This window comes from Mobula hypostoma, chromosome 1 (genome assembly GCF_963921235.1).
Source record: "Mobula hypostoma chromosome 1, sMobHyp1.1, whole genome shotgun sequence".
NCBI lineage: Eukaryota > Metazoa > Chordata > Chondrichthyes > Myliobatiformes > Myliobatidae > Mobula > Mobula hypostoma.
This window is the reverse complement of record NC_086097.1, coordinates 145,824,063-145,838,305: the sequence shown is the minus strand read 5'-3', so window position 1 is coordinate 145,838,305 and position 14,243 is coordinate 145,824,063.

Genomic DNA, 14,243 nt, shown 5'->3' with positions numbered 1-14,243 from the left:
ACTGGGTGTCCACTTGTCTTCTCGGCAATCACAGACTAGAACTTCCTGTCCAATCACGAAGCTCCTTCCTGCTCCACTTGGCAACTGGCTGAACTGTTTATTCTGCACTTCCCTCCGTAGATCTGGTTTCAGGAGGTCTATCCGAGATCTCAGATTCCTGTTCATGAACAGCATTGCAAGTGTCTGATCTGTCATTGCATAAACAGAGTTCTGATACACAAAAAGGAAGTTTTACACCTTATGCTATAGAGAAATATCCTCCTTGTCCATTGCTTTAATGGATTTCTTGAAGGTTTGGATAAACCTTTCAGCTAACCCATTCATTGCTTGGTGGTAAGGAGCTGACTTGAAATGTATGATGCCATTTTTCTTCATGAACAATCGGAATTCTTCTGGTGTGTATTGTGGTCCGTTGTCACTCATAATTTGTTCTGGTAAGCCATTTTTGGTGAGGATAGTCCTCAGGGCAGAGACAGTCTTTGTTGAGGTAGTTGACTTCATTGGTGTAACCTCTAGTCATTTTGAATGAACATCCACAGCAATCAGAAATATGGAGTCCATGAATGACCCAGCAAAGTCAATACGCACACTTTGCCATGGTAACAAGGGCCACTCCCACTGGTGTAACAGTGCCTGTGGGGGTATATTTTGAACTTTTTGCATCCCAAATACCTTTTGGCCAAGTCTTCAATCTGTCAATCTATTCCCGGTCACCACACATAGCTCCAGGCGAGACTCTTCACCTTGACTGCCCTGGTATCCTTCAAGCCGATTTTCTAACACTCTAATGCACAGTTTAGGGGGAACCACAACACAAGATCCACACATCAGCATTCTTTTTTTTATATAATTTTTATTACATTTTCAAAAGAATACATGAAAAGATAAAATCTACCCCCCCTCCCCTTAACCCTCCCCCCCCCATATATAGTCCTACCTAAAAGAAAGAAAGAAAAAAAAAAGAGCCGCCTGGGTATTGGAAGGTTTCCACATGCTCCATGGGATTCAAAATAAATTTGGTATAATTATTCGTTACTTTCCCCAAGTAACCAAATTCTTTGTCGGAGCACTTAAATATGACATCCTATCTTTTGTAAATAAGGGCGCCAAATATTCAAGAATGTTACATAATTATCTCTTAAATTATAAGTAATTTTTTCAAGTGGAATAGAACTAGCCATTTCATTATTCCAATGATCCATACTTAAATATGAATCAGATTTCCACATCAGCATTCTTTAACAAAGCAACAGTTGGTCTCATTTCAACGAGAACTCTGGGAACATAGGGTTGCCATCAGCAAGCCATAATTGCATCGTGATTTCACAGACTTTTGACAATGTTGGGTCATTCCTTGGTCTCCTTTGCATTTTGGAATTTGTTACTGGCAACTGGACCACCAATGCGGTGTGAAAATCTTCTGCTGCATCACAGTATGAAGACTTTTCTTCAGTTATCAATATTGGAAGACATGACAAGCATTCAGCATTGCTGTGTTGCTTGGTACCCTTGAACTCTACGTCCTAAGAGTGGGCTCCTAGAAAAAGTGCTTGACATTGTAATCGGGTAGCAGTCATCAGTGGAATTCCCTTCCTGGGATTGAAAATGGACACAAGGGGTTGGTGATCTGTCACTAGTGTAAACTTTTGTCCATAGAGGCAGTGGTAGAACTTCTTTATTCCCCGTACTAGACTAAGGACCTCTTAGTCAATCTGTGCGTAGTTGCGTTCTGCGCTCCTCAGTGATCTCAAAGCAAGGCAAGACAGTGACTATACTTCATTAGTAGTTTGAAGAGATTTGGTTTGTCACCTAAAATATTCAAAAACTTCTACAGATGTACTGTGGAGAGTATTCTGACAGGCTGCGTCACTGGAGGGAGGGAGGGGGGAGCTACTACATAGGATCGGAAGAAGCTACAGAAAGTTGTAAAATTAATCAGCCCCATCTTTGAGTACTCGCCTCTGTAGTATCAAAGACATCTTCAAGGAGTGATGCCTCAGAAAGCCGGTGTCCATCACTAAGGACCCCCACTGCCCAAGACATGCCCTCTTCTCATTGCTACTGTCAGGAAGGAGATACAGGAGACTGAAGGCACACACTCAGCGATTCAGGAACAGCTTCTTCCCCTCTGCCATACGATTCCTAAATGGACATTGAACCCATAAACACTACCTCACTTTTTTTTAATATATATCATTTCTGTTTTTACACTATTTTTAATCTATTCAAAATACATATATTTACTGTAATTTATTTACTTACTTCTTTTCTTTCTTTATTATCATGTATTGTATTGAACTGCTGCCGCTAAGTTAACAAATTTCACGATGCATTATTAGTGATAATAAACCTGATTCTGATTCTTATTGAGAGATCTGACCTCTGGTACTGTATATGTGGATCTTGTACACTATCTCTTTGAGTGCCTCTGGGTGCTCTGGTTTCCTCCCACATCTCAAACACTTGCAGGTTAGTTGATCCTGCTGTGGGTGTATGAAACAGTAGTGGTAGAATCTGAGAGCAGTATCTAAGAATGTGGGGAGAATACATTATTAGCAGAATGTAGTGTTTGATGGTTCTGCTTCTGCGTAGTATCACTCAAGGACAATAATGCACAATTCCGTTGTTTGCTGTAACCCACCGGCTGCTTGTCTCCTTATTTGTTCTTTAACACCCACCTTTAAAATAAATAAAATTTAATTCCTCTCTATCCCTGTGTGGAGTGAAAATAATCCATCCTTAAAATTATTCAATCTATTTGAAGGTTAGCAGCAAAAGGTCAAGATTATACCAATCTGCTGATTTATTCTAGGTGGAAGTATTCCTACCGCAAGGACTGTAAATTCAATTGCTTTGCCCCTATTGTTCCTTCACAACTTTAACTAACCTACACTTAGAATTCATTGTCATCATGCTGGATGGAGCATTTTCCAGATCAGTCTCAAGATGGTTTATTTCACCTCTAATTGTGCTTAAGAGCCCCAACCCCTTGCCTTCTATAGATTATTGCTACCTAATTGCTTTTTATTCCCAAGGATGTGAGTATCAGCAGGTGGCTCAGTTTCAGGAGCATGAGAAAAAGAGGTGGGACAAGACTAAGCAGCCCCTTAGGCCTGCTCCATCAGTCAACAGGATCACAGCAGACACGATCTCGTTTTCAATACCGCTTTCCCACTTTCTCCTCATGCAGTCTGACTACCTCATTGTTGAAATTATAATCAATCATCTTCATGAATTGCATCAGTGATTCTGCCTCTGTGGAGCAGAGAATTCCAAAAAGTCAAAACCCTTTGACAGAATAAATTCCTGTTCTAAATTGTCAGTTTATTATTCTGAATTGATTCTCTCTTGTATTGCTCAATGAGGAACATCTTCTCAACATCCAGCTTGTAAATCCCCTTCAGAATTTTATACAAGATTACCTCTTTATTCTCATGAATTTCAACAGGTATTGGCTCAGCCTTCTTTCATTATCGAACCCTTTATCGCTGTAGTCAATCCAATAATCACTTTTTTAACACTGCCTCTGATAAACATGTATACTTCTTTAAGAAGTCCAAAATTTTATGTGACCCATCTTATTTGCTGTGTGCCAACATAACAATAGTTCATTATGTTGGCCTTTTCTCCTCAGAGCAACGGAGGATGAAAGGTGGCTGAGAGAGGTGTATAAGATGACGAGAGGCATTGACCATGTGGATAGCCAGTGGCTTTTTACCAGGGCTGAAATGTCTAACACGAGAGGGCACAGTTTTAAGGTGCTTGGAATTAGGTACAGAGGGGTTGTTAGGGGTAGGTTTTTCACACAGAGAGTGGTGGGTGTGTGGAACGTACTGCCAGTGAGAGTGGTAGAGGCAGATACAATATGGTCTTTTAAGACCATAGGTAGGTAGTAGATTTCTATGTTCTATGTTCTATGTTGGGCTTCATCCTGGCACAGACTGGAGGAATATCACTTCATATTCCAATAAAAAAAATTCAAATGAATTTATCACACCTACGTCGAAACAAACAGTGAAATGTGTCCTTTTCATTATCACTAACACACCCGAGAGTGTGCTGGGGACAGCCCGCAGCATTTCAGCATCAACATAGCATGCTCACTGTATTGTATGGATCAATTTCTTTTAGAGCAATGACTCTCCCCCCACCCCCCCTTAGCACTACGTATTGATCCATTGTCTGCGCATGCACTGTTGTCTACACATGCGCATTGTTCTCTCTCTTGCTGCATTGTGAGTACACCAGTTAAAGCCATCTCCCCTGTGTGTGCTTTTATTTAATTAATAGTAGTTGTGCTCCGACACAAAAAATTGGTGACGAGTATGAACCTGAACGTCAGAGAACAGCACCGACAGTTACGGGACGAAACAACGAGAGTTAAACAGTACAGAGAAGGCCATCACGAACACTTGAATAACCGCGAAAGATGTGCTAAATTTAAAGTGAAAATAACGTGGTGATGGCTTCAGTCGGGAAAGTTGATGAATTTGATAGCGCTAATGAGGGCTGGGAGTCATATGTCAAGAGGGTTGAACTGTACTGTAACATGAACAACGTGGAGGAGTGAAAGAAAGTTTAATGGATGCAAGGATATACAGTATCTTACGCAACATAGTAACCCCTGAAAAGCCAGCAAGCAAGACCTTCGATTAAATTGATACTATTTTACAAAATCACTTGAGTCCTAAACCACAGGTAATAGCTGAGAGATTTAGATTTTACAGAAGGAACCAGTCAAAAGACCAAAGCCTTTCTGAATACATTGCAGAACTGCGCAAACTTTCCCAGTACTGTGACTTTAGAGATGGACATTGCGATCCATTAAGGAACAGGTTTGTATGTGGCATGCATGGTCAAACCACTCAAAAGAGGCTACTGTCCAAAAGAGGCCTAACCTTAGAACAGACACTGAGCATTGCAATATCTTAGAGACTGCAGCAAAGGATGCAGCAGAACTGCAGAAAAGGAGGTAAGAATGTGAAATGGGAAAAAATGTCCCTGATTGGTGCAAATATATCATCAATGTGTGAAATTCTCTCATGATGCAAATAACTGTTGGTTCAAAGAAAATGTCTGCAGAAAGTGTCACAAACAAGGTCACATAGAGCAAGTGTGCAATGCAACAAAAAACACAGCCAAGTGAAATGTCTCAAACACAAAACTAAGAAAATGCATAAGATTACTGAATGTAAAACAGAATCAGACATCATGGGGTCTGACAAAGGTGAATTATCATGCCTAGAACCACATAGTGTAACTGAAGCAGATCACGAAGTCATCTGGATCACAATGGATTTACAAGGAGGACATTTCTCTGCTGCACAAGGTGGATATTTTCCTTTTTGTGTATCAGATCTCTGTTCATGCAACAACAAAACAAACACCTGCAATGCTGATCATGAACAGGAGTCTGAGATCTCGCATAGACCTCCTGAAACCAGAAGTGCAGAATAAACAGTTCAGCCAGTTGCCAAGTGAAGCAGCAGGGAGCTTCGAGATTGGACAGGAAGTTCTAGGGCGTGATTATTGTGAAGACAAGTGGACACCTGGTCAGATAGTTTCAAGAACTGGACCACTGATGTACACAGTGGATGTTGGAGATGAGACATGGAGACGTCATGTGGATCAGATACTGGATGCTCAGCCGAAGAACACGCCTAAATCAACCGTATCCAACAAGGCAGACACACTGTAGTCACCGGACTTACCCCTCAGTGAGGATGTCACAGACAGCAAAGTGACACCAGAAACCAAGAATGTTGTCTTAGACAAGACACCCTCCAAACCTGATACCACTCCACAGGTCCAGAGGCGCTATCCCAAAAGAAACAGAGCACCACCCAAAAAAAATGATCCTTTAGAACTGTGAAGTTAGTTATGGATTGTTTTTGTGAAAGCATGTTTATTTGGAATTAAGGTTTATGAAAGGAAAATGTAATGCTTTGTACATGTACAGTTTTATGTTATATTAATCTAAAGGGGGAGGAAGTGTAATGTAAGGATCTTTTTTTTAGAGAAATGACCCCCCCCCCTTAGCACTACATATTGATCTGTTGTCTGCACGTGCGCTGTTGTCTATGCACGCTCATTCTTCACTCTCTTTCTTGCTGCAATGTGAATACACCAGTTAAAGCCATCTCCCGTGTGCGTGCTTTTATTTACTTGATATGTAACCGTGCACAGACTCAACACCCAAAGTGCTCAGCAGAATATAACACAGCAACAAGCAACAAAACAACAACAGCAAAATAAGCCCTGTACGTCCCTCCCACCCAAATAGATACACAGTTATCCAATCCCCAGACAGGGTGCCTTCAGCCTCCAGCCTCCAGCCTCCAGTGGACTCAAGAGTGGGACTAGCAGAAATTGGACTTTCATCCTCACCAGTGGACTTGAAGAGATTTGCAGATTTAGGCTCTAGCCAATGGGCCTCAACTTCTGAACTTCTGATTTGACCTTCAATCCTCAGTCCTTGGCATTGACCCATAGGCTTCAAAGTCTGGACTTGCCAATGACAGGACCCTGTACACTAGGCCTCGAGCTTTGGTCTCACCAATTTGTGAACCCAGGGGGTCATTGGACCTTGTTCCTCCTACCCACATGGATCTTCAACTCCTGAAGCTGCCAATGATTCACTGACCTGTGGGGGGGGGTGTGGGGGGGCACCAGCCCATATCCTTTCTGGGTTGCCAGCCTGACATCCAATCACAGATACACAATATCCACATCACTGGCCCTTAAAAACAGAGTGGAAGCTTAGACTCCAGTCTGACCTGTAATGCCCCACATATTCCTGAACCTAAACGCTAAACTGACCCCTAACTCACCACTCCATTCCCAAAATACAACTAAAAAAACTAAATCTGAGCCACAACCATGATGGAGACTGTAGCATGGCATTACGGGAGAGAAGGTCCAACTTGGAAGTTTACAATCCAATAGCATGAATATTATGTTTTTCAATTTTAGATAATCTCCTTTCTTTCCCACCTTCCATTCACCTTTCCCTCCCTCTCCCTCTCCAGATCCTCCTCCAGTCCTCCCATTTTTGCCCCCTTTCCAACACACCTCCCTGCCCCCATTTGACACCCCTCGCCCTCATGATTCTATCCACCCACTTGACGGGGCTCCATACCCATCCCCATACGGTTCAACTAACATTCCCTTCCACTCATATTGCTCCAATTCTCACCTCCTTTACTTATCAGGATCTAGCACAGGTGGTGCTTTGCATTCCTGTTTATCTCCCTTCAGTAGCTGTCTCCTATCTTCACACACCCCTCCCCACCCCCACCTTGCACCACCTATATTTTCCCTTTGTCCTCCTGTCCTGGGCCCAGCACATAAGTGAAGTTACGAAGAACAGCAACACCTCTACTTCCTTAGAAGTTTGCAAAGATTCGGCATGACATCTAAAACTTTGACAAACTTCTATAGAAACGGTGAAGAGCATATTGACTGCCTGCATCACAGCCTGGTATGGAAACACTAAAGCCTCTTAAGGGAAAATCTGACACAAAATATTGGATATGGCCCGGTCCATAATGGGTGAAGCCCTCCCAAACAACTGCACAAAATGTTGCTGCAGGAAAGTGGCATCCTTCATCAAGGACTCCCACCAACTAGGACATGCCCTCGTCTCTCTGCTGCCGTCAGGCTCTCAAACCAAAGAGGATAACTTCACTCATGTTCATCTGACCCATTGCTGAACTGTTCCCAAAACCAATGGATTCACTTTCAAGGACTCATGCTTTTGATATTTATTGCTTGCTTGTTTGTTTATTTATTTATTTCTGTCATTATTTCTTTTTTTCTCTTTCTTTATGTAATTGCATAGTTTGTTGTTTTTTGCATGTTCATTGTTCACCCTGTTGGTGAGGTCTTGCATTAATTCTATTATGATAATTGGATTTATTGAGGATGCCCACAAGAAAACAAATCTCAGGGTTATATATGGTGATATATATGTACTTTGATAATAAATTTACATTCAACTTTGAACTTTGTCTGCCTCCACCTATCACGTGCTTTGGTCTCTGAGCTGCATCCCTGCTCAATTTCCCTACCTGTCATTGCCTGCCTGTCATGTTACATCCCTCCTCACTCCACTAATTGCCTCAGTCCTTTCTCACCACTCCCCTTTTCCATAAGACTGTAAGATGTAAGACCATTCCATGCCCAGACCGCATTTCAGTAAATCAAATCACGTGACTGTCCTTTTACCCACATACAGGCAGAGACTAAAAGGCAAAGTTCCTGAGACTAGGACAGCAAAGAGGTAGTTGCAGGAGACAGAGAAGCGGCAATGGGAGATCTTCCTCCTCATCTCGGTTTTAAAAAGAAAACCATTTGTTCTGAGGCTATGACCTTGCATCTTAATGGAAACACTCCCTCCATGTCCATTCTATCCAAGCCTTTCAGTATCCATAGGTTTCAGTGAGATACCAGACCCGTCATTCTTCTGAACCCCATCAAGTACAGGCCCAGGGGCTCTTCATATGTTCCTGAGGTCATTCTTGTGAACCTCCTCAGAACCCTCTCCAGTGAGAGTACATCCTTCCTTAGTTACTGAGTCCAAAGTTGTTCACAATATTCCAAATGAGGACTGGCCAAGGCCTTATAAAACCTTTTAGTAGTATACATCTTTGCCTGCATATTCTCATCCTGTTGAACTGAATGCTAACATTGCATTGTCATCTTCTTACTGATGCAACCTGCAAGTTAACCTTGAAGGAATCCTGAATTTGAAGTTACTTTGCGTATCTGATTTCTAAATTTTTCCCCCATTTAGGAAATAGCTTATGCCTTTATTCCTTCACGAAGAGCATGCCACACTTCCCAACGCTGTTTCCCTATGGTGTCACTTTGTTGTCCAAGACCTTCTGCAGACTCCACTAACTTTTCCCCCACCTATCCTGGTATCTGCATATCTTGCCACAATGCCATCAATTTTGTCATCCAATTCATTAATGTGCAAAGTGAAATGTTGCAGTGCCCACACTGACCCCTGCAGAACTCTCCTAGTCACAGGTAACCATCTGGAGGACTCTTTACATCCAGTGAGTCTATTCCTTTAACCTTCCTACTTACTAACTATGTCTGCATTGCAAACTTACATGATTCCTAGATCTCTTTGTACCCAACACTGCACAGCCTTTGATAAGGCTGTTCTCCCTTGATCATCACATATATAGTTTCTGAAGGTACCACTGGCATGCAATCTGTAATCAGTGGGCTATGACCCTGAACCATAGACACACATATATGCAGCAGCCTTGTTGAGATTAACACATTCAACAAAGGTCCTAGATCAAATGTGATAGCTTCATATGTTGCATGCAGTGATATTCACCATTTAAAGCCACAGGATCACCATGTTATTTTTTTTATTTCAAAATATACTTTATTCAAAAATAAATACATATAATAAACCATTCAATAACTTTTCATCCTTTACATACGTTTCCATTATACACAGTACATATCCGTATTTATAGCCACCCACGTGGCACTCCAGTAGTTCAGCTTACCCTATCATTGTTGAGGGGTATACTCCTCGCCCTCCGACCTCTCCCACTCCCACGGGTGGAGAAACCTATACTGTGGTCCTTCCCCACCGGGCCCTTGCGGTGGCTGCACCAAGTTTCAGTGCGTCCCTCAGCACGTACTCCTGCAGCCGAGAATGTGCTAGTCGGCAGCATGCTGCTACGGACATCTCCATGTGCTGGTAGATCATCAAGTTTCGGGCCGACCAAAGAGCGTCTTTCACCGAGTTGATGATCTGCCAGCAGCACCGGATGTTGGTCTCCGTGTGCGTCCCCGGGAACAGCCCGTAGATCAGAGAGTCCTCTGTTACGCAGCTGCTAGGGATAAACCGTGACACTAGCCCGTCCATCCTCCTCCACACCCTCTTTGCAAACTGGCAGTGTGCAAAGAGGTGGGTCACAGACTCCTCACTGCAGTCCTCCCGTGGGCAGTGGGGTGCGGAGACGACGTTCCGGGCGTACAGGAGGGCTCTGACTGGGAGGGCCCCTCTCACCGCCAGCCAGGCGAGGTCTTGGTGCCTGTTGGTTAGATCTGGCGATGAGGCATGTTATAAGAAATGTACACTATAGACCTAGAGGAAAAGGAAAGCAGAAAATCTCCTCGCCAATTTCTCCTGGATCTATGTGGCTCAACTTTTTATTTGTTACAGAAACAATGTCACATTCCAATTAAATTTATATTGCCAATGCATTATAGTGTTTGCCAAATAATGCACTGAAATACAAACTTTTCTTCTTAAGCCAACATTCCTTTGATTATAAACATTGGGCACATCTAAGTTTTCTTTTAGAGTTAATAGTGCCAAGGAGACAAATGTTCTGATGAGTTTAGTGAAAAAGATCTTTTCATAAATGATAACATTCTTTTCCAAACATTGATTAAACATTTTGAAAAAATGTCCTCCTAAAGTTATTGGATTGAACCCAAGTTTGCATAAATAGTTTTTCCCTGCCTCTCCATTGGCCTCTCCTGCTGTGCCTGAGGCATTAGCAATATGACAGACTGGTAATGTGATACTGCCTGGCTGGTAAACTGCAGAGTGCTGTACATTGCAAACACTGAAGAGATTAAAGAAAAAACTTGTAAAATTGGCTTCAAATCCAAAGACAGCCAGAGGGTTCAGTGGGACAGGCCAATAGAACAATAGGGGCAGAGTGAATAGATAGGGGCATATCAAAATGAAAGCAATGCAAGCAGAACTGGAACAGTTATGGCAAGTAAGAAAATAGCAGGCAAGAGTGAGCAGGATGGAGCAGGTTGGGCTGAGAACTAATGTGACACGTCAGTGTGAGCAGGAGAGAAGCAGGTTAGAGCAGCCAGGATGGAGCCTGGCCAATGTGAGTTTGGAAGGAGCAGAACAGAGCAATGAGTTGGGTGGGCAATGAATAGAGGGAGCCTGAGTAAGTGGGATAGGTGAGGGCAAGAGTTAGGACTAGAGTGAAATGGGTGGGTAGGAATTGGGGATAAAACCAGAGGGAGCAGGATAGGTGAGGGCAAAGGGTAAGATCCCTGTGTGAGCAAGATAGGTGAGACATGTGTAAGTTACATGGAGCCAAGCCAGAAAGAGCAAATACCAGTTTGATATCCTCTGGCTCATCATATTTGCTGTGTGAAAACAAAGTAATAGTTATCATCAGTCAATGGGCTTATAAATCTTGGGAACATCAAATGGACTTTATCTTACTATCATAATACACAGAGATATCTGATGTAAAAATAGTTATTTTAATTAATACAGAATTATGATGAGCTAACTTATGAGTTTCACAATCAAAATTTGGATGCCCAGTTGAAAGGCAGTGAATAAGCCTAAAATCAAATACCAGCTCAGATGTGACTATTTTTTTTTGGGTTTAGGACACAGGACACATGACACAGAACATAGAATGGCACAGAACTGGCCCGTAAAACCCATAATGTTTGTGCAGAATATAATCCAAATTAAACTAATCCCTTCACAGTCAAAGTCTAATTTATTGTATGTATACATATGTATATGTTTCCATATACTTCCTTGTAGTTCACTTTCTTTTGGGTATTTACAGGAAAATAAGGAAATACAATAGAATTTATGAAAAACTATACATAAAACAGAAACTGACTAGCTACCAATGTGCAAAAGAAGACAAATTGTGCAAATAAAAAAAATACTGAGAACATGTCACCAAAAACCAATGGGCAAAGATGGAAAGTAATTGGCAGAAGAACTGAAAAGGGAAATGTTCTCACCCAAAGATTGGTAGAGGTCTGGAACTCTCTACCTGAAAGCATGGTAGAGACAGAACAAACATGTTTACAGTGCTTGCAAATGTACTTGAAGGCTGCGTATCCTGCTTTTGCAAGTTGCTGAAGTGCAGACCATAATACAAACCCCATTCTGAGACTGGAGTATGTAACCTTGGCTGACACTTAAAATGACTCTGCAGAACTGAGCGAATGTTGTGCTGTCATTGTCAAATGACAAGACCTAATTTGCCCATTCATGTAGATATGAAAGAGTTCTTGACACTATATAAAATAACAAGAGATTTCCCAATATCTGAACCAATACTCATCCATCATTTACTCAAACAATTTCCATGACACCAAACCTGTATGAAGAGAAGGGTCATTGCTGTGAAGCGACTTGGTACAAACTGATTGCTGCATTCTCTCCAATACAACAAAGGCTACACTTTGATTTTTTTATTGGCTCTGATTAAAAGAACATGCTCTGCAATTCAAGCAACATAGATGGCAAATGACAAATAATTAACATTTCAGGTTAATGCCCTTTTATTGGAGTAATGAGTAGATAGAGATAAAACAAGTTCAAACCGCAGTGATGTTGCAGGGTTTAGAAAGAACTCGCAGGTAAGAAAGTGAAAGTAAGGAAGAATAAATGACAAATGGGAAGAAACAAAGAAGCAAAAAGTCATTGGGGAAAGGTGTAAATGCAAATTGTTAACCTGCAATTGCCAAAGGAACATGAAGTGAGTGTAATAAATTTGAAACAGCATATCAAAAATACAACTTATCAAAGTTATTGAACTCAAGAGTTAAATCTAGAAGTTTGTAATGTTGCTGGGTTGAAAGATGGGGACCTGTTCCTCTGACTGCACTGAGTCATAATCCGTGATAATGGTAGTCCTAAAAGTTTGTTAAAGCATTATATATACACACACATAAGTTTCTTCTTTTTTAGACTGAAATGTACAAATTCTAGGAAAATATGTGACCTTTGCATATAAATCTATGAGATCTACATAATTAAGTGATCTTTGCCTCTGTGTTAGTTAATTTCAACAATGAACAACAGCTGTTCATATCCATATCCAGTTCCCTTCTGCTGTTACATTTCTGCATGGTGCAAGGGATTCTGAAACTGGATAATGAGGAAAACTGAATCATGGAGGAATAAAAGGGCATAATAGATCTTTATCATCAGAAGATGCACTGCCTGATTATGCAACATTACAATAGAAAATATTTGCTTAATATTTCTTACATGCAATCTATTAGCAGCTGTGTATTATGTAATAAGTAGAAGAATTTTACATATAGATTGTACCTATTACAGTTTTAAGACATCTGAAGTTGCTTTACATTCAATTAGATATTTTGCAGCGCAGTTAGTTTAAAAATGTATGAAAGACCGAAATAAATAAAAATGCAAGACAAAATGCCATTAATAGATATGAAACAAATGAGCTAGCCCACTGTTACTTCATTGATATTAGTTGAGGCACAGTATGAGGAAAACTCTTCTTCAAGCAATGTCTTTAGAACTTTTACGTTCATAAAAGAGAGAAGATAAAGCCTCAGTCTCACAAATGATCTAAAACTGGAACATCTAACATTGCACAGCTCCCTCATCACTGCACAAATCAGCCCAGCCTCAATTATGTACCACAATCTACTGAACCAAAAACATTAGTGCTACTAACTAATGTTCTGAACTTCTGAAACAGAACAGAGAATACTGAAAGTTGTAAGTCAGATAGCAGTAGTGCAGAAAGAGAAACAGAGAGCACATTTCAGGTTGAAGAGTTCATCAAAACTGGGAAAAAGTAGACATGCAGACCCTTCAAATGTGGCATTCCTAGAAGCGACAATGAAGTGGTACTAAACTTCCATTCTGCCAATAGTGGACATCATAGAACCAGCAACAGAACAGGACCTCAGAAAGCTCAGCCCTCCCTGATCATAAATTGTGCAGAAGACATAAAGTTTACTTTACCAATGTAATTGGCCATGCATTACCAATTTGCTAAAGGTTAGATCTATAAACCAGTTCTGCAAATATTCCCGAGAACATTAACCTCAAATGGCAAGTCCCTCTATGTTACAAAGTAAAAATACTCATTTAGTTATTTAATATTTATTGAGATACAGCACAGAATAGGCCCTTCCGTCCCTTTGAGCCATGCCATCAAGCAACCCCCCGATTCAATTCAAGCCTAATCACGGGACAGTTAACAATGACTACCAACTGGTATGCCTTTGGACTGTGAGAGGAAAGCCAGATATCTGGAGGAAACCCATGCAGTCACAGGGAGATCATACAAACTCCTCACAGGGAGTGGTGGGAACTAAACCCAAGTTGTCCGTACTGTAAAGTGTTGTGCTAACCACCACACCACCTAGCTGCCCCAAAGGGTTTTCATTATTCTAAATTACATTAGACCATAAACCTTAAAGCCAAGAATCTCGAA